The sequence below is a fragment of the Tamandua tetradactyla genome, chromosome 7 (genome assembly GCF_023851605.1).
Source record: "Tamandua tetradactyla isolate mTamTet1 chromosome 7, mTamTet1.pri, whole genome shotgun sequence".
NCBI lineage: Eukaryota > Metazoa > Chordata > Mammalia > Pilosa > Myrmecophagidae > Tamandua > Tamandua tetradactyla.
Window position 1 is genome coordinate 136,814,406 of NC_135333.1, and position 21,536 is coordinate 136,835,941.

Below are 21,536 nucleotides of genomic sequence, written 5' to 3' on the forward strand. Positions count from 1 at the left end.
AAACCCAAAGAATACCTAGGGCTGTATCTGAGACTCCATAAAAGTTTCACTTACAAGTTTATTTTTCAGAAACCTATAACCTCCAGATGGTTCCTAGGCCAGATAAACCCTGAAACCCAGAGTTACCAGTCTCTCCAGGAGGACCAACCAGTTGCATCCTCCTACTGCATAATGTCAACTCCCCTTTCCAACATGAAGTTAGAATTGTCATTGCTCAAATATCCCCAAAGATTGGGAGAAGGACCAAAGGAGAAGAAAGAGCTTGTATTAGTTAGAATTTTCTGGAGAAACAGAATTAACAGGCAACACTCGCAAATATAAAATGTATAAAAGTGTCTCACACAACCATGGGAAAGCAGAGTCCAAAATCTGCAGGGCAGGCTGTGAAGCTGACGATTCTGATGGAGGGTCTAGATGAACTCCACAGGAGAGGCTTGCCGGCCGAAGCAGGAAGAGAGCCTGTCTCTTCTGAATCCTCCTTAAAAGGTTTCCAGTGATTAGATTAAACATCACTCATTGCAGAACACACTCCCCTTGGCTGATTACAAATGGAATCAGCTGTGGATGCAGCTGACGTGATCATGATTTAATTCTATGAAATGTCTTCATCACAACAGAGAGGCCAGCACTTGCCCAACCAGACAAACAGGTACCACCACTTGGCCAAGTTGACACGTGAACCTGACCGTGAAGTCCACCCCTTGTCAACTTGGCAGCTATACATATCACCTTAAACCATACCTAATTTCTAAATAAAAACAATAAAACACACATTATTTCTTTCACCTAACAATACTCAACTGTCTTGCATATAACCAGAAACACATTAACTCTCTCCAGAATAGGGTGCAAGTCCTTGAGTAATATTCATTCTTAAACTTGATATCTTACAACTTAAACAGTATAACAGGAACAAAACAGCATTACAGTCCTCGTTTCTGTAAATGACCACGTGGTCATAATTCATATTGATCACTACCTTCTTCCACTACCCATTCCATGTTTCCATTACCCTCAGCAAGCACTTCAGCTGGCTGTGGTTCTTTGCCTGGTGGGGTGGCCCAAACCTTCATTCCTGAAGTTTCAGAGCCATTGGTAGTCCTGCCTGGATTGGGTTGTTGCAGTTTTCCATTGATTTTAATCACAGGGCATGATAGTACTAAAAGATGCCCTTGGGAATCTCCTATGTTCCAAGAAAACTCATCTTTACCTCCATTGTGTAGTTGCAGTCCTATTTCCCCCCTGATAGTCAGGGTCAATCACCCCAGCCAATAATGTAATCTCCTTCTTGGCTTGTGGATCCAGGGGCATGCGTAGCCCAAAGTGACCAGGTGGCAGTCTTAGATTCTAGTTCAATGGAATCATTGTTGTTTCTCCTGGTGGAAGCACTCCACCTTTTGGAACTAAAACCTGTAGACCAGCAGAACTCAGGATAGCAGGGACAGGAAGCAAAAATTTTCCTAGTGGATCACTAGGGGTAATAGTAAGTGGTACCACTTCCATTTCCACCCCTTGGTTCCTGGACCTATGGATCCCGGCTATGGCAGAAACAGCACCATACAGCAGACACTGATTCAGAGCATATACAGCTTCCTGGAGAACGTTACCATGGCCCTTCAAGGTATTGCCACCTAGTTGGCACTGTAATTGAGTTTTCAAAAGGCCATTCCACCATTCTATCAATCCACCTGCTTCTGGATGATGGGGAACAGGGTAAGACCAGAGAATTCCATGAGCATGTGCCCACTCCTACACTTCATTTGCTGTGAAGTGTGTTCCTTGATCAGAATCAATGCTGTGTGAATATCATGACGATGGATAAGGCCCACTGATGGTAGTTTTGGCAGAAGCACTGCATGCAGGGAAAGTAAACCCATATCCAGAGTATGTGTCTATCCCAGTTCGAACAAATCGCTGCCCTTTTCATGACGGAAGTGGCCCAGTGTAATCAACCTGCCACCATGTAGCCGGCTGGTCACCTCAGGGAACAATGCCATATTGGGGGCTGAGTGTAGGTCTCTGCTGCTGGCAGATTGGGCACTCAGCAGTGGCTGTAGCCATGTCAGCCTTGGAGAGTGGAAGTCCATGTTGTTGAGCCCATGCATAACCTCCATCCCTATCACCATGACCACTTTGTTCATGACCCCACTGGGCAATGACAGGAGTTGCTGGGGAAAGCTGACTGGTATCCACAGAACGGGTCATCTTATCCACTTGATTATTTAAACCTTCCTCTGCTGAAGTCACCCTCTGGTGCACATTCACATGGGATGCAAAATTTGTTCATGTGTTTAGCCCACTCAGAAAGGTCTGTACATATACGTCTTCTCCAGACCTTTTTGTCACCAATTTTCCAATTATGATCTTTCCAAGTTCCTGGCCATCCAGCCAAACTATTACAAAAGCCCATGAGTCAGTATACAAACTCATCTCTGGCCAGTTCTCCGTCCAAGAAAAATGAACAACCAGGTGCACTGCTTGAATTTCTGCCCACTGGGAGGATTTTCCCTTATCACTGTCCTTCAAGGACACCCCAGAAAGGGGTTGTAGTGCTGCAGTTGTCCACTTTGGGGTGGTACCTGCATATCATGCTGAACCATCTGTAAACCTGGCCTGAGTTTTCTCTTCCTCAGTCAATTCACTGTAAGGAACTCCCCAACAGGCCATAGCTCTGGTCTGGGAAAGAGAAGATAAGGTGGCAGGAGTGGACGCCATGGGCATTTGGGCCACATGTAACTTACTTGTGTCTTCAAGACCTGCTCTGGCCCCATCTCGTATATACCACTTCCATTTTACAATAGAGTGCTGCTGAGCATGCCCAACTTTGTGGCTTGGTGGGTCAGACAACACCCAGCTCATGACAGGCAACTCAGGTCTCATGGTAACTTGTTGTCCCATGGTTAAGTGTTCAGTCTATACTAAGGCCCAGTAGCAGGCCAAAAGCTGTTTCTCAAAAGGAGAGTAGTTATCTGCAGCAGATGGTAAGGCTTTGCTCCAAAATCCTAAGTGTCTGCATTGTGATTCTCCTATAGGAGCCTGCCAAAGGCTCCAAACAGCATCTCTATTTGCCACTGACACTTCCAGCACCACTGGATCTGCTAGATCATACAGCTCAAGTGGTAGAGCAGCTTGTATAGCAGCCTGGACCTGTTGCACAGCCTCCTCTTGTTTAGGTCCCCACTTAAAATTAGCAGCTTTTCTGGTCACTCGATAAATGGGCCAGAGTAGCACACCAAATGAGGAATATGTTGTTGCCAAAATCCAAAGAGACCAACAAAAAAGAGGGGCCTCTTTTTTGGTCATAGGAGGAGCCAGATGCAGCAACTTTTCCTTCACCTTAGAAGGGATATCTCGACATGCCCCACACCACTAGACACTGAGAAATTTAACTGAGGTGGAAGGCCCCTATATTTTTGTTGGATTTATCTCCCATCCTCTGACATGCAAATGCCCTATCAGTAAGTCTAGAGCAGTTGCTGCTTCTTGCTCACTAGGTCCAATCCACATGATATCATCAATATAATGGACCAGTGTGATATCTTGTGGGAGGGAGAAACGATCAAGGTCCCTGCAGACAAGATTATGACATAGAGCTGGAGAGTTGATATACCTCTGAGGTAGGACAGTGAAAGTATTGTTGACCTTGCCAGCTGAAAGCAAACTGTTTCCTGTGGTCCTTACTAACACCTATTGAGACAAAAGCATTTGCAGATCAATAGCTGCATACCAGGTACCAGGGGATGTATTGATTTGCTCAAGCAATGATACCACATCCAGAACAGCAGCTACAATTGGAGTTACCACCTGGTTGAGCTTACAATAATCCACTGTCATCCTCCAAGACTCATCTGTTTTCTGCACAGGCCAAATAGGAGAGTTGAATGGGGATGTGGTGGGAATCACCACCCCTGCATCCTTCAAGTCCTTAAGAGTGACAGTAATCTCTGCAATCCCTTCAGGAATCTGGTATTGCTTCTGATTTACTTTTTTGCTACGTAGGGGCAGTTCGAGTGGCTTCCACTTGGCCTTTCCCACCATAATAGCCCTCACTGCATGAGCTAGAGAGCCAATGTGGGGATTTTGCCAGTTGCTCAATATGTCTATTCCATTCTACATTCTGGAACTGGGGAAATAACTACAGAATGGGTCTGGGAGCCCACTGGACCCACTGTGAGATGGACCTGAGCTAAAACTCCATTGATCACCTGGCCTCCATAAGTCCCCACTTGTCCAGAGTCAGACGTTTTAGGTCCCCTGGAATTAATGTCACTTCTGAACCAATGTCTAATAATCCCCGAAATATCTGATCATTTCCTTTTCCCCAATGCACAGTTACCCTGGTAAAAGGCCGCCGGTCTCCTTGGGGGAGGCTTTAAGGAAGACTAACAGTATAAGTTTGTGGCAGTGTAACAGGGTTCTCTCCCAAAGGGACCTGGAAGGGGCTCTGAGTCTGTAAACTGTCTCAAGTCTGGAAATTGATTAAAGGGCCATGACTCTGTATTTTTGTAATTCATATTAAACTTCGGTTCACTTGACCTAGAACTCTTTTGTTTATACAGCTCGAACAAGAATTCAGTAGACTGCCCATCTATTGTATTTCTAGGTACCCCACGATTTACTAGCCAATGCCACAAATCTCTGAGAGCCATATAATTTTGACTCCTGCTTTGAGTGTGCTGTCTAGCATAATAGTCACGTCTACCCTCTCTTTGGCAATTAATGCTGCCACCTGGCTTCTGCCAACTCGGGATCTGGTCATCCCCCTTGTGTTTAAGGATTCCAGCTCAGTGACAGCAGTTCCTACATTAATGTCTGACCTACAGAGAAGTGCAACTACAGAGCTCTTCAGGGATGATGGCGCTAGTCTTACAAATTTATTTCTCACTGTTCTGGGAAAAGATGCATCCTGGGGGTATTCCTGGGGTGTAAGAGCAGGCTTTGCATGATAAATCCACTCTAACATTCCAATCTCTCTAAGCCTCTGGATACTGTCATCTACATTATACCAGGGAAGTTCTGGCATTTCAATCTCAGGTAATGTCAGCCACCTCTTGATCCATGTTTCAACCAACCATCCAAACAAACTGTTAATACCTTTCCTAATCCCTCAAGCTATAACATTGAATGCAGAATCTCTGCTTAGTGGGCCCATATCAATAAATTTAGCCTGATCCAGCCTTATATTCCTCCCACCATTATCCCATACCCTTAAAATCCATTGCCACACATATTCCCCTGATATCTGTCTGTATAAATTGGAAAACTCACACAGTTCTTTTGGAGTATAATGTACCTCCTCATGTGTGATACTTTGTACCTCACCTTTAGGAACCTGTGGGGACTTTAGTCTAGTTACAGGTCTGGAAGAAATGAGGGGTGGTGGGGGTAGGTCATGAAAAGCATTAGAAATATCTTCCAAGCCATTTACTTCAGGGCCTTCATTTGCAGTTTCATCTGGTGAAACAGGATTAATCACTCTAGGACTAATCCCTTCAGGAGGAGGTTGGGTGGCCAATTCCTCAAGGCAGGCTGGAGGTGGGGCGGCTATGTCCTCAGGGCAAACTATTACAGGGTTATCTAGAGAAGACTCAGCATGACTTAGGGTTTCAACCTCAACCCCGACATCATTATCAATCCATATGTCACAATCCCATTTTTCAGGGTCCCACTCCTTTCCAATCAATGTCCTCACTTTAATGGCAGACACCATGCAATATTGAGATTTCAATTTACGTTGTAAAGTTGCTACTCTAACAATAAGATTCTGAGTCTGATTTTCAGAGATCTCAAGTCTATGGCTACAGGAAATAAGATTTTCCTTCAGGATACTCATACTCATAGAAACGTCTACATCTGTCTCATTTGAAGCCTTAAACCCATCCCTTTCACTCCTTAATGTGTCCAGTGTATCTAACAACAACCAACCAACATCTCTATACCTCTTATTTCCACTAAACTCTGTAAAGGTGTCAAAAACATTATCCCCCAGAGCCTGGCCTCATACAGGTGAAGCATTAGGAGAATCAAATGGTGATATTTTTACTATCTCTTTTGTCAACTCACTCCATGGATTGGGATTGTCATTCTGATTATGGAAATCAGAGTCCTTAGTGCCTTTGAGTCCAGTCAGAGTAGAAAACCATTCACAAAAACCTATTTTTAAGATTCTGTTTCTTAAGAACCACTCCTGGTACCAAGATGTATTAGTTAGGGTTCTCTAGAGAAACAGAATCAACAGGCAACACTCGCAAATATAAAATTTATAAAAGTGTCTCACATAACCGTGGGAATGCAGAGTTCAAAATCTGCAGGGCAGGCTGTGAAGTCGACAATTCTGATGGAGGGTCTGGACGACTTCCACAGGAGAAACTCGCCGGACGAAGCAGGAAGAGAGCCTGTCTCTTCTGAATCCTCCAAAAGGCTTCCAGTGATTAATTAAGCATTGCTCATTACAGAAGACACTCCCCTTGGCTGATTACAAATGAAATCAGCTGTGGATGCAGCTGACGTGATCATGATTTAATTCTATGAAATGTCCTCATCACAACAGACAGGCCAGCACTTGCCCAACCAGACAAACAGGTACCACCACTTGGCCAAGTTGACACATGAACCTGATCATGACAGAGTTGTAAGAGAGAAGACAGGATTTAACAAATGTGTGTGACTACTGAATCATTATATTGATATTTCTTTTTAGTCTCCAGTGTCTTAGAGCACTTAGATGGAAATACCTGAAATGGTAGAACTATGCCCCATACCATACTTTGAATTTTTTTCTAAAACTATGTATTAAAATATATTTCGAGATTTATTACTTTTTGTATGTGTTATATTTCACAATTTTAAAGTGTTATCTTTTTGTGAAAAATATTTCACACACACACACACAAAATGAACTGACCCCAGAGCCCTTGGTCCACCCACTACACTGCTTAACTGGGAAGACAGACAATTGAAAACAATTGTCAAACAGGCTCCACATTTTAACTGTGACCCTACTCAACCTCAGAGAAAAAGCATCTTTCAAACAGACCCTTCCCAAAAAAGTAATATTTGGGGAGATTTAACGTAGTCTTTTTCTAAAATAGCTTCTTGTTATTATCTCTGCAACCACATTGTCTGCTAGAATATCAGTGTCCTGTTGTCATTCCATTAGTTTTCCTCCCATACATGAAGTTCAAATAAAAAATCTGAATTTTCAAGGGCACATACAGTTTACATACCATGACCAAATATTTTCTTTTCTCCCCTGACTCATGAACCTCTTCTCTTTGAAATTTAACATTTTTTATCAGTTTTGTCCCTTGGTCCATGTGTACCAAACTAATATCTTGCAGATTCTTCCCAAAACACATTCAAAATTCTGTTCTGCTTCACATCACTGATGTCTAACTATTTTTCAATATCACTGTTATTTATGCACAAAATGTCAACATTTCATTCTGATTACCAAATTCAGCAGGAAGCTGAGTTAAATAAAATATCATTTTGAGTTTATAAATAAATAAACAAATGTATTCATGTATACATATACATATATATGTATATATTTGCTTAAGAATAAGATATTGCCAACCAAGCATACTAATTCAATTTGTAAGATGTAACAGTTTTACCTCATAATAGGTTGGAGTAAGAAAATTTTATGAAAATAACTGCCAAATTTTATTTGATAATGAAATGATGATTTAAAATATTTATGTATTCCATGTTATGATCAATGAAGTGTGACTTAAATAAATATTCATGAGTGTATGAATAAAGGATTCTTCAGGATAATGTCCACTGAACTGCTTTATGTGGAGAGCAAAAGTAGACTTTGCAAACATATTTGTATTTTTCAGTATAACATACTAATTATTTTGAGCTCCTCAGACATACAAAAAAACTCTGCATCACAGAAAAAAATCACAAAAGTTGGTTCAATATGCTACTAATGCTTCTATCACTGTGTCCCATTTAATGTTGTCAAATGAACTGATAATAATTGTAAGAACAAGAGTAAGATCATTTTTGAACATGGGTAATATGCCATATATATCATAGTACCTGGTACTTAATCTAGGCATTTAAACATATTAACTCATTAAAACTTCACAACAACCCTTTGACCTAGTATTATTAATATGTCCAAAAAGAAGAAACTGAGGCACAGACCTTGCATCCAAGTTCACATAACTAGTAAGTGGTAGAGCTGAGATATGATCCTAGGCAATCCAGCTCTAAGGTCTAAGCTTTTGATCACTTTGCTTTACTGCTTTTATTGCATTTCTTCCTCATAATCATCCTAAGAGAGTATTATTATTTACCAGGTGAGGTTTAAAACAGTTAAATAGCTTAAAAACTGCAGAACTGGGATTCGATCCCCGGGAACCTGATTTCCAAAATTTTGTTCTTAACTTCCAAACAATATCACTGCTGAACTGAGCCATGGTGTTAAAAAAATACACATTGTGGTATATGACTGAGCCAAAAACTGGTATTTGTTTTCAATTTGTGATTCATTTTCATTTACTATGTTTTTTATTTGTGGTTTGATTTAGTTCAAGTCCCTTACCCAGAGTAAATTCATCTTTCTACATTCTACTTCTTTATGATTTCAATCTTTTTAAATTTGTTAAGACTTGCTTTGTGACCCAGCATATGGTCTATCTTTGAGAATGATCCATGAGCACTTGAGAAAAGGTGTATCCTGCTGTTGTGGGATGTAATGTCCTATAAATATCTGTTAAGTCTAGCTCATTTATAGTAATATTCAGATTCTCTATTTCTTTATTGATCCTCTGTCTAGATGTTCTGTCCATTGATGAGAGTGGTGAATTGAAGTCTCCAACTATTATGGTATATGAGTCTATTTCCCTTTTCAGTGTTTGCAGTGTATTCCTCACGTATTTTGGGGCATTCTGGTTCGGTGCGTAAATATTTATGATTGTTATGTCTTCTTGTTTAATTGTTCCTTTTATTAGTAGATAGTGTCCTTCTTTGTCTCTTTTAACTGCTTTACATTTGAAGTCTAATTTGTTGGATATTAGTGTAGCCACTCCTGCTCTTTTCTGGTTGTTATTTGCATGAAATATCTTTTCCCAACCTTTCACTTTCAACCTATGTTTATCTTTGGGTCTAAGATGTGTTCCCTGTAGACAGCATATAGAAGGATCCTGTTTTTTAATCCATTCTGCCAATCTATGTCTTTTGATTGGGGAATTCAGTCCATTGACATTTAATATTATTACTGTTTGGATAATATTTTCCTCTAACATTTTGCCTTTTGTATTATATATATCATATCTGATTTTCCTTCTTTCTACACTCTTCTCCATACCTCTCTCTTCTGTCTTTTTGTATCTGACTCTAGTGCTCCCTTTAGTATTTCTTGCAGAGCTGGTCTCTTGGTCACAAATTCTCTCAGTGACTTTTTGTCTGAGAATGTTTTAATTTCTCCCTCATTTTTGAAGGATAATTTTGCTGGATATAGGAGTCTTGGTTGGCAGTTTTTCTCTTTTAGCAATTTAAATATATCATCCCACTGTCTTCTAGCTTCCATGGTTTCTGCTGAGAAATCTACACATAGTCTTATTGGGTTTCCCTTGTATGTGATGGATTGTTTTTCTCTTGCTGCTTTCAAGATCCTCTCTTTCTCTTTGACCTCTGACATTCTAAATAGTAAGTGTCTTGGAGAATGCCTATTTGGGTCTAATCTCTTTGGGGTGCGCTGCACTTCTTGGATCTGTAATTTTAGGTCTTTCATAAGAGTTGGGAAATTTTCAGTGATAATTTCTTCCATTAGTTTTTCTCCTCCTTTTCCCTTCTCTTCTCCTTCTGGGACACCCACAACACATATATTTGTGCAGTTCATATTGTCCTTGAGTTCCCTGATACCCTGTTCGAATTTTTCCATTCTTTTCCCGATAGTTTCTGTTTCTTTTTGGAATTCAGATGTTCCATCCTCCAAATCACTAATTCTATCTTCTGTCTCTTTAAATCTATCATTGTAGGTATCCATTGTTTTTTCCATCTTTTCTACTTTATCCTTCACTTCCATAAGTTCTGTGATTTGTTTTTTCAGTTTTTCTATTTCTTCTTTATGTTCATCCCATGTCCTCTTCATGTCCTCCCTCAATTCATCGATTTCATTTTTGAAGAGGTTTTCCATTTCTGTTCGTATATTCAGCATTAGTTGTCTCAGCTCTTGTATCTCATTTGAACTATTGGTTTGTTCCTTTGACTGGGCCATATTCTCAGTCTTCTGAGCGTGGACAGTTATCTTCTGCTGCTGGCGTCTGGGCATTTAGTCAGATTTCCCTGGGTGTCGGACCCAACAAGGTTGTAAGATTTTTCTGTGAAATCTCTGGGTTCTGTTTTTCTTATCCTGCCCAGTAGGTGGCGCTCGTGGCACACGTTTGTCTGCGGGTCCCACCAGTAAAAGGTGCTGTGGGTCCTTTAACTTTGGAAAACTCTCGCCGTCCGGGAGGTTCGCTAGCTGAAGCGGCTTGGAAGAATGCCAGCCGGCCCGGGGTCCAAACGCGGGGAGGGTCGCTGGCCGCCGCAGCCCGGGAAAGCGCCCGTCCGAATTTCCTAGTCGGCCTGGGGCGCCAAGCTTGGCGGGAGGGCGCCAGCCGCAGCGGCCCGCCTGGGAGAGTGCACGTTCCCGGGGAGTCACGGGTTTGGAAGGGCCACCCCCCCACCCCGTCGCCATTCTCCGCAGCCTGGGGATTTCCGATCCAATTCTCTCAGTTGGTCTGGGGGGCCACGCGTGGTGTGGGTGCCAGCCGCCGCTGTTTGAGGGGACCGCCTGACCAATTCTCCCAGCCGGCCCGGGGAGGGGGAATGCAGTGACTCCCGCTGCTTGCCGTCCCGCCCGGTGAAGCCCGCGCCCCTCGGCGATCTCACCAGAGCAGGTTCTCTCAGCCAGCCAGCCATTCCAGGATGGGGTACGCTGTCTTTTTTTATCTCTGTCGTGGCTTTGGGAGCTGTTCTGTATCGTTTCTACTCCCCTAGTAGCTGTCCTGGAGGAGAAACTAAGATCCGTGCGTCTTACTAAGCCACCATCTTCTCCGGAAGTCTCTCTACTTCTTTAGATAAAAGAATATTATGAAGTTATAATAGCATGTTTGCATGTTTTGAACCCAAAGGACAAAACTTTGTGCCCCAAATATGGAAATCAAAACCCACCACCTCATATCTGAGCAAAGTTAACAAACCAAGTACCCTGTTTTTTTCTTATACAAACTGCAGTGTATCTTACAACTATATTGAAAATCCTTCCAATTACATTTTTTGTTGTTGTTGTTTTTGTTTTTTGTTTTTTTGCATGGGCAGGCACCAGGAATCATATGCAGGCGAGAACTCTACCTACTGAGCCACTGTGCCCACCCCCAATTACATTTTGAACGTGGTAAAAAAAAATATTTTAAGCACCTTCTGGTCAGTTTGAAAATATGTACCCCAGAAAAGCCATGTTTTAATCCTGATTCAATCTTGTGGAGGCAGACGTTTCTTTTAATCCTAATTCAATACTCTAGGTTGGGAATTTTTTTCTTTTTTTTTTGCAAAAACCTTTTTTTATTTGTACATTTAATCACCATCATTGTCCACTCTAGGCATTCCTAAATTATACTGTGTCAGTCTTTGTCCTCTATCTTTCCTTCTGGTTTCCTATGTGCCCCCAGCCCTTCTCCCTCAATCATACTCACATTCACCTTCATTAAGTGTACTTATATTATTGTGCTATAATCAGGTAGTACTGTGCTATCCATATCTGAATTTTTACAATCAGTCCTGTTGCACAGTCTGTATTCCTTCAGCACCAATTGCCCAATCTCTACCCCCTTCCTATTTCCTGATAAACTGTGTTCTTTAATGCTCAAAGTTCACTCATTAAAGTTAGTTCATATTAGTAAGACCATACAGTATTTGTCCTTTTGTTTTTGGCTGATTTCACTCAGCATAATTTCCTCAAGGTTCATCATGCTGTTTCATGCTTCATGACTTTATTCTGTCTTATAGCTGTGTAATATTCCATCATATGTATGTACCACAACTTGTTTAGCTACCCATCCATTGATGGACATTGTTCCATCTCTTGGCAGTCATAAATAATGCTGCTATAAACATTGGTGTGCAAAAGTCCTGTCCATTTGTGTCCTTGCCCTCAGATCCTCTGAATATATTAGGTTGGAAACTTTAGATTAGATTATCTCCACAGAGATGTGACATACCCAATTGTGGGTATGATCTTTTGATTGATAGAGATGTGAATCCACCCATTCCAGGTGAGCCTTGATTAGTTTACTGTAATCCCTTAAAAAGGAGACATTTTGGAGAAGACAGCCAGAAATGACAGAGCCAACAAAGAGAGCACCAACGGAAACTTCAAAGCCAACAGGAAAAGCAGAGGCACAGATGTTTGGAGATGCTTGGAGCCAGCAAATGTTGCTGTACGCCTTCCCATAGGATGTTAAGCAAGCCAGAACCTGGAAAGAGCCAAGGGAAGCCAAGAGTTGGAAGCCCCAGAGAAGCAAAGTGAGGGACCTCCACAGGAACAGAGGCTAAAAGCAATGGAGCCCAGGAGCAAGGGACCAGTAGATGCCAGCTACGTGACTTCCCAGCTCACAGAGCTGTTCCAGACCTCATTGCCTTTCTTGAGTGAAGGTCACCTCTTGTTGGTGCTTTAATTTAGACACTTTCACTTCCTTAGAACTGTAAACTTGTAACATTAAATTCCCCTTTTGAAAAGCCGTTCCAGTTCTTGTATATTGCACTCCAGCAGCTGAAAGCTAGCACACATTTTTGGTACTAGGAGTGGGGTAGTTAGATTCAGGCGTCAACTTGGCCAGGTGATGATGCCCTGTTGTTTTGTTTCTGTCAACTTAAATCATCAGTTGTGAAATTCATCTATGGCTGATTACATTTGCAATTGGGAAAGGGGAATACCTTCCACAATGAGTGAGGTTTAATTTAATTAGCATGAGGCTTAAAAGAGAGAGGTCAGAAGTTAACTCAACACAGCACAGCCCAAGCAGTTCAGTACAATTCATCTCAGCACTCGTAGCTCAGCCCAGACATTTGGAGATGCAGAAAGGAATCACCCAGGGAAAGTCACTGGAACCCAGAAGCCAGGAGAGAAGGCCAGCAGATGTCGCCCTGTACCTTCCGATATAACAGAGAACCTCAGATGAAGACTAGCTGCCTTTCCTCTGAAGAACTATATATTTTTAACTAAATAAATTCCCTTATTAAAAGCTGATCCATCTCTGGCATGTTTCATTCTAGCAGTTTTAGCAAAATAAAACATCTGCCTTAATTTGACTTATTAGATTCACATCTGATTTACTGGAATTCTATTTCTTCGAATTTCAGTTGGACCATGCTTTGAAAATTAATTGCATTAAATTAAAAAAAACAAAAGCAAAGTATATGAACTAGACAGAATAACCATAAAAAGAAAATCACCCAGTCCCATCACCCAAAGGTGATCCATATCAACACTTGGTATGCTCTTTGTTCAGTGTTTTTTATGCATTTTACAATGTTTATGAGTATGCTAATATATACAATTTGCCAACCTACTTCCTTAGTTTAAAGCAAAACATGAATATACAACTGAGAGGTGCAGCCCCTTGGCAGGCAGTGTGGTGGTTCCAGAGGAGGCTAGGGGTGGAGTTGCCACATGATCCTGAAATCCTGTTACTCAATATACACCTGGAGGAACTAAGTGTGGGGACACAAATAGACATTTGCATGCTGGTGTTTATGGCAGCAGTGTTCCCAATCCACAATGGATGGAGGTGGCCTAAGGGACAACGACTGGGGAATGGCAGGGAGCACTATGGTGTATACATACAATGGACTATTGAGCTGCTGCAAGAAGGAATGAAAAGAAAAACATGCAACTAGGCATATGAATCTTAAGGACTGTATGTTGAATGAAATGTCAGGAGCAAAAAGACAAATATTATTATGCCTCAATCATATGGACTGACTAAAAAATACAAACTTGAACTGAAGTGGAGAACATGGGTTATCAGGTTGGGGCATAATGTAAAGGGTCCTAGATTATTATCTGTTACAGCAGTCACATATTCATGAGGTGAACTGTTAATTCTAAATTCTGAGATACTGAGCTCATTGTATATAACATGGTGGTACCCAGGAACTTTGGATATTTATGGACCCTGAGACTTAGAGTTAGAGCTCTGAAGCTACAAAAGTCAGCAGTACCCCACACAGGAACTGTTTAAAAAGTTGAAAATGTTATCAGACTTCCAGGAGAGATATGAATGAAGTTGATCTGGATAGGACTAAGGGAAGTACCTGAAATCGTTAAGCTGCCTTCCAGCAGTTTTGATTCTTGAAGACAATTGTATAAAGATATAATTGTATTCATGTTATATGTGATGTTGTGGTTGTGAAAACCTTGGTGGATATAACAGCACCATGATACCAAGAGAAGTCAATCAAATCCTAAAGGCTGAGTCAAGCAATTTGGAGTTAATATGAGATCTGGAGAAAACTAAAAGGTGTGAGACGTGATCAGATTTTCAGTTTTAGAAGATATATATATTTTTTAGCAATATGAAGAAAGGAATTCATTTGGAACACCTACCTTAGTACAGGCATGAGATGGGATGAGTTGGGACTAGGAAGGTAACAATGGAAATGAAAAGACTATTTAAGATTTGGTGACAAAGTGGATACAAGGAAAAGAGAATCATCCAATAAACAAATATTTAGAGAAACTGAGTAACAAACAAGACAGATAAATACTTCTACCCTAATGGAACTTAAATCCACTGAGATTAAATTCCAAATATTTGGCTTGGGTAATTGGATGTGGCCATTGGCCAATACTGTATCATCAAAGAAGATATGTCCAGTAAAGAATAAGTACCCACCCTGACCAAAAAAGGGAGAGTGAGACCCTTCAGAGGTCCATCAACCTACAGAAACTGGTAGAAACATATTTCTAAAAGCTCTAGGAAATAGTTGAAGGAGTACAAGAAAATGAGCAAGGAACTAATAAAAGGCCACTTAAAAGCAAAAGGGTGTTCATGTTACTCTGGCTGGCCACTCCCTCACTGACCTGTGCTCCCAGTGTGGATCCCTGGTTTAGGTTCCTATGATGGTGAGGTTCTGGGGTCAACTTGGCCAAGGATGATGCCCAGGCAAGCACTGGCCTGATCACTGCTGCGAGGATACTTTGTGGATGGTTGATAAACCGAAGGCTGCTGTATTAAATCATCAGTGAGTTGATTACATCTATGGCTGATTATATCTGCGATCAACTAATAGGTATCTCCCACCAATGAGATAAACCAATCAGTTGAAGACCTTTTAAGGAAGGAGACCTTTTCACTGCTTCTCCAGCTAACGAGCCTCTCCTGTGGAGTTCATCCAGACCTTTCATCGGAGCTGCCAATTTAATAATCTGCCCTACAGATTTTGGACTCTTCTATTCCGATGGTTGGTTGAGATACCTTTAGAAATCACATATTTGCAGATCTTCACAGCTGGTTATGTTTCTCTAGAGAACCCTGACTAATACAGTTCCAGAGGGAGCAGAGTAACCAAACTTCACATGCTTGGAAGCCTGTAGGGCTGGTAGCCTGAGGAACTCCATGTCCCAAAACTAGCCTTCCATGTAGAAAGCAGCTCACTGAGCTGTGTGAGAGCTATAAAGTTGTGCTACCCGAGGCAAGGGGTTGTTAATTATAAGACATACAGTACAGTGCCAGGGACAGTGAGAAAATTACTTTCTAAGGAAGAAGGAATATTCATATCTGTGTAAATGGGAAAATTCCTTAGACCACAGGCATATACTCAAGATAACAGGCATGTAAAGAAAGGATCAGGGATGCCCTACGCTATTCTTTAAATTCATTGTATGGATAAGCCCTGAAGGAAAGCACTCACACAGGACAATCTTCAGAAACAGGGAAAAGTGTTTTCTTTTGTTGTTTCCCCTTTCCCTTCTATTCCCCCTTCCCCTTCTTCTTCTTCTTTTTTGTTAGCTCCTGGCATTCAAGGAAAGTCCTGTTATAACACTAGCTTGATACAAAATTAAGGACAGACCCTCAGAGTCTAAATTCCAGCAATAACACACTAAAATATCAAAATTTCCAGGTTTCAACAAAAGATATGAAATATACAAAGAAACAGGAAGTAATGGCCCAGACAAAGAAGAAGATTAAAGCATTGGAAATCATCAGTGAGAAGGACCAGACTGGATACAGCAGAGAAAGATTTTAAAACAATGGTTCTAAATATACTCAAAGAGCGAAAGGAAAACATGGACAAAGAACCTAAGGAAATCAGGAAAACAATATATGAACACAGAGAGATGGAAATTATAAAAAGGAACCAAATTTAGCTAAAGTCCACAGTACAGAAATTAAAAATTCCTATGAGTTCAACAGTAGACTGGAGCTGACAGAAGTTGGGAACTTGAAGATACGACCAGTGAAATCACCCAGTCTAAGGAACAGACTCTGAGGGTCTGTCCTTAATAATGAAGTAAATAATGAAGAAAAGTGAACAGACCTCAAGAAATCTGTGGGATACATTCAGGAATACCAATTTTTACATTGTGGCAGTCCCAAAAGAAGAAAGAAAGGAATAGAGAAAATATTCAAAGAAATAATGGCGGAAACCTTCCCAAATTTAATGAAAGATATGAATATACAATCCAAGATGCACACAAACTCCCACAGGTTAAATCCAAATAGGCCCACAGTGTGTCATGTTGAAGTCAAACTGTCCAATGCCAAGGAGAAAATTCTGAAAGCTGCAAAGGAGAAGCAACATGTCGCATACAAGCGAGCCTCAATATGATTAAACGCTGATTTCTCAGTGGAAACCATACAGGCAGGAAGGCAGAGGGAAAGACCTGTCTAATGTGTTGAAAGCAAAAAACGTGGGGGGGAGGGCAATGGGGTATAGGAACATAGCTAATGTATGCAATTGAAGTTATTAGGATGACATCAAAGCAAAAGAAATTATTATATGTTTAGGATGTTAAATTTAAGCCCTATGGTAACCACAAAGACTATATTAGAGAGTGTAAACTCATGGAGACAGAAAGCACAGTATAGGCTATCCGGGGAGGGGAGCAGGGATAATGAGGAGTTAATGCAAAATGAGTATAGAGTTTCTGTTTAGAGTGAAGGGAAAGTTCTAGTGATGGATGGTAGTGAGGGTATTGCAACATTGTGACTATGACTAATCCCACTAAATGTTATGCTTGGGAGGGGTTGAGATAGGAAGGTTTATGTTGCATATATGTTTACATAACTAAAGAAAGAATAGAGGTAATGACAATTAAATGGAGTACATGATCCTTGATGGGATCTAAGACTGGAGGAGAAAAGTCACAAAAGGACATTATCGTAACATAAGAAAAAATTGGAACATAGAATGGAAGCTTTTATCCAACGTTAAATTTCTTGAACCTGATAACTGTACTTACGGTAAAAAATATAAAAGTGAATATCCTTGTTCACAGAAAATGTACATGCAATTATAGTATTCAAGGCTATAATGTATGCAACCTGCTCTCAAATGTTTAGAAAATTGAAAGATAAAATTGATAGATGATGGATTGATGGATAGATAATAGAATAATATGGCAAAGGTGGCAAAATGTTAAAACAGGTGGATCTGGATATCTAGAGGGTATGGAGATATGTTGGAGTTCTCTGCATGGTGTTTGTAATATATTTGCAATGGTTCTTTAAATTGAAATTGTTTCAAAATAACCTGTGAAAAGATTGGATGTAGGGGCCTGAATTTTTAAAAAAGCAAGGTATGGTCTAGAACTACAGATTGGGGATCTATTAGGAAATGGTTGGTAGTTTGAAGCCTGATAATGTATAGAACTGAAGAAAAAAGGGCTTAGGTCAGAAACCTGAAGAAGATGAATATTTAAGGGAAGTGCTGATTTCAAGAGCCCACAAAGGAGATTATCAAGAGAAGCCAAAGAGGACTAGAAGTCCATGAGGCCCAGGGACAGGAAAATGGCAGGGAAGAGAGAAGTATCAGATGCTCCGGAGATTAAGAAATGATGAGTAACTTTTTTATTTTTTAACATTTCATATTGTTTATTAATGAAGTATACATTAGAGCCAAAATCTGCAATTTCTAAGCATACCATATGTAGATCTTTCAGATGCTTCTAGTTTTAGGTTATGCCTACGGAGGTACCTTTAAATGAATGAATAACACATTCTATAGTTATTGAAAATACAGTACAGAGTGAAATGATTTAAATATAATTTAGGCACATACTAATCATGAAAATAGATATCTCTCAATACAATACTTCTCTGTCTTGGTAAAAATAATAAAGCACAGAAAATAATTCATTTCTGAAGTTGCTTTCATTCACTTGTAAGAGTCCAATCTCTTCCCACTGTGCATATGTGCATGTTAAGGAAAGCTTTGCACACGTGTATATAAAAGAATAAACTATGTAAATATTGAAGATGTGTCATTCTCCCAAAGTAGGCAAAGTGGTTTTTAATGATTCACTGCTTGAAATAGATAAATCTACAGAATTCAGAACCCATGTGGACACAATATCCCTGCTCTTGGGGTGGATATAAGGACACTGGGTTATTAGTAAGGAAGGGCAGGCCCTATGTCTGCTGCTACAGGGAGATAACGACTCAAGAAAATCAGCCTACATTTTTTTTTAAGCAGAAAATATAAGTAAAAGAACCACAGGTGCTGACTGATTGGAATCACATCCTGGACCAGAAAACTGCCTTTATTTTTATTTATTTAGCTTTTTAGTGGCTATAATGAAACTGTCAGTTTAAATTCCTCTTTCCCCATTGTAGGGTTTTAGCTGCAGTTATATTGTGCTGACTTCTAAAAGATGACTTTGCCATTTTCATTTATATTTTATAGCTTTGATTGCAGTAGATTTGGATTTAATACCTATTTCTAAGCTGGTCCTAGTTAAACTATTTGGCATTTGAATTAAATTAATATTAATGAAGCACCTTGGTTTTTTTCAGTATTAAAGTATCTTCACATGTTTGTATATGAGATAACTAGGTTAGTAGTGTAATTAGATAAAATTGCCTGGTCTGGTGTTGACTGGAACTTGCTGAGAATGAATTTTTTTTTTCAATTAGTAATGCTCATTTAAAAATTGTAGCTATAGGTAAATTTTTCCTCCACCTGGAGAGTTCCACTGTACTTTCAGTATGATAATGATATAGTATGATGCCTTTCTACTCTGTTTCAGTCAATTACAACGAGGGATTTTTAAAAATTTAACTATTGTTTGTCTAAAGCATAAACATTATATATATATAAAGGCCTGACAAGAGGGTCTTGGAGAATCCAATCTCATCATATTCATATGGTGAGACAGATATTTAAAATAAGAGAAACATCACTAAAGTTATTTATAAACCTGAACAATCTTTTCAATATTTTCATAAAGTTTAACAATTTAAATATCCATACTGCATCTAGAGATTCAGTAACTATAATTGCATATTTTGTGCTTTGCATAAACTAAAATCCTCAATTCATTTTGAACCATGATGGTACTTTCACATCATGACTATTTAAAAGCAAATGTAATAGATACTATTCCTGGCCATAAAACCAGATACTCCCTTACCCCATTCAAACAACAACAAAATAATTTAATTTTCCTACATCTATTAAATGAATAATTCTTCTTTATAATCAGAATATGGGAAAAAGGCATTTTTTTCCCTTATGCACTGTTGAGAACAAGCACAATCCTCTAAATGTTTTCTTATCCCCTTACAGTGTTATTTCTTCTAGACAACTGAGTGGAGAGGAAAAGTGATAAGAAAATTATTTCTCATCTTGGACATCTTCTATAAGCCCCTGAAATTCTCATCTGACCCTCTGTGACATATGTAGCAGTGTCAGCATCTCTTCAAATATAGCTCCCTTCACACTGGAATCTCTCAAATTGGCTTCTTGAAGATTACACCTAGACAGATCACAATTCTCTAAATCAGTTCCTGCCACAGTTGCTCCTCTAAGTTACAATTCTTCAACTATGCATTTTTTAAATGTAGTACCTCTTAGGTCAATTCCTGTCATTTGACTTCCTTCCATATTCACACTTTTCAGATTAGCACCTTCTAAATTGGCTTTAAGACCAATTCAAAATTACAGTTTCAAGGATGCCCCTTCTGCATTAGAACATAGCATCTTGAGCCCCTGGAGATTTGCACAATCAAACACTGATCCAGAGAGATCAGCTCATTCAAGATCTGCACAGCAGAGATTAGCATGTGCAAGCCTGCAACGGCTTATACTGGCCATTTTGAAGTTAATGTATTGAAGGTACAAATGAGAAAGATCAGCACCACTGAAGTTCAAACCCTGCCAAAGCAACTCTGATTTAATTGGAGTGGCTAGTAGAAATTGGACAAATTCTTTTCTGGATATTGGTGAATGATCCTCTAGTGGTTAAGAATTCTTTATTGCCACTTCAAGATGTTCAATCAATGAGTCAATAACAAAAAATCTTACTTCTTCTAATACGCCTAGTAAATTAATGTCATCATTTACAATGAGCTGTCCATGACGCAAATAGTTCACAATGGGTTCAAAGTACTCAGGACTTCAGTCAATTAAGAAACTCCTCTACAATCTTGCTTATTTCCCCAGACACCTTTGTCTTTAAACACGTGGGCCAGCATACTATAGGTTCTTCATTTACCAAAGTGCTCTGTGTAGTTGTAAACTACCGCCCTCCATTAGCCAATCTGTGTGGGATCCTGTCAGTCCTTCAGGTGGTTTAGAATCTAAGGATCAATAAATTGTTCTCCTTCACATACAAACTAAACATCATCATCCCTGATCAAAGCAATATCATCAATCAGCCCACCTTTCTCATTATACATGCTGGTGGCTGATGCCAAGTTTATTACTGGCCACAGAAAGCAAATCAAATAAAGTTCCATACAAAGCAACCACTTCTCCATTCTTGGGGCTGCTGTTAAGGAACAGGGTTACCCGCCTCATCATGCTGCCCCCTCTGGGTCCAGAGTGAGCCGCCACCTTCGCACCTTTTTCTTCTCCTGCCCTTCTCCTCCCTCCACCCACTCCAACTCTCCTCCCTTGTCACCTGCAGCCTCTTACCATGAATAAACTTTCACTAGCAAGGACATCATTGTTGACCTTGTTTAGAACTTTAGCAGTGGGGTTGAATCAGACAGCATCAGGTTGTACTGTAAATGGAAGTGGAGACAAAAAGTCAAAAAAGAATGTTCTCTTTTCCTCTCTTTTTTTAAATGACTAAATTAAACATGGTGTAGATGAATAATTTCTGATATAAAAGATGTTCATATGTGGTGAAAAAGCAGATTATAAAACAGTGTTATAGTATAATCCCACTTGTTCTAATTATCTTTGGGGGGTGGGTAGGCACGGTCCAGGAAAGGAATCTAATTATGTTTTGCTGTATAACAAGCCACCCCCAAATTTACTGGCATAAAACAATAATATATTATTATTTCTCTTGGTTCTGGGGATAA

General features: G+C 40.0%; 1 long non-coding RNA gene and 1 pseudogene across 2 annotated transcripts in view; both read right to left on the reverse strand.

Annotated features, from left to right (window-relative positions):
- LOC143642675 (uncharacterized) overlaps positions 1-21,536 on the reverse strand; it is a 91,363-nt gene that overhangs the window by 66,967 nt on the left and 2,860 nt on the right. Inside the window, exon 2 of the long non-coding RNA XR_013155789.1 lies at positions 21,142-21,230. This is a non-coding gene — a long non-coding RNA (uncharacterized LOC143642675). The remainder of the gene's footprint in view (positions 1-21,141; positions 21,231-21,536) is intronic.
- Positions 18,084-21,111, reverse strand: LOC143642673 (BTB/POZ domain-containing protein KCTD9 pseudogene; annotated as a pseudogene). The gene is made up of 2 exons (XR_013155788.1): positions 19,790-21,111; positions 18,084-18,201 (listed from the first exon to the last, which is right to left on the reverse strand). The product of XR_013155788.1 is annotated as a BTB/POZ domain-containing protein KCTD9 pseudogene (transcript).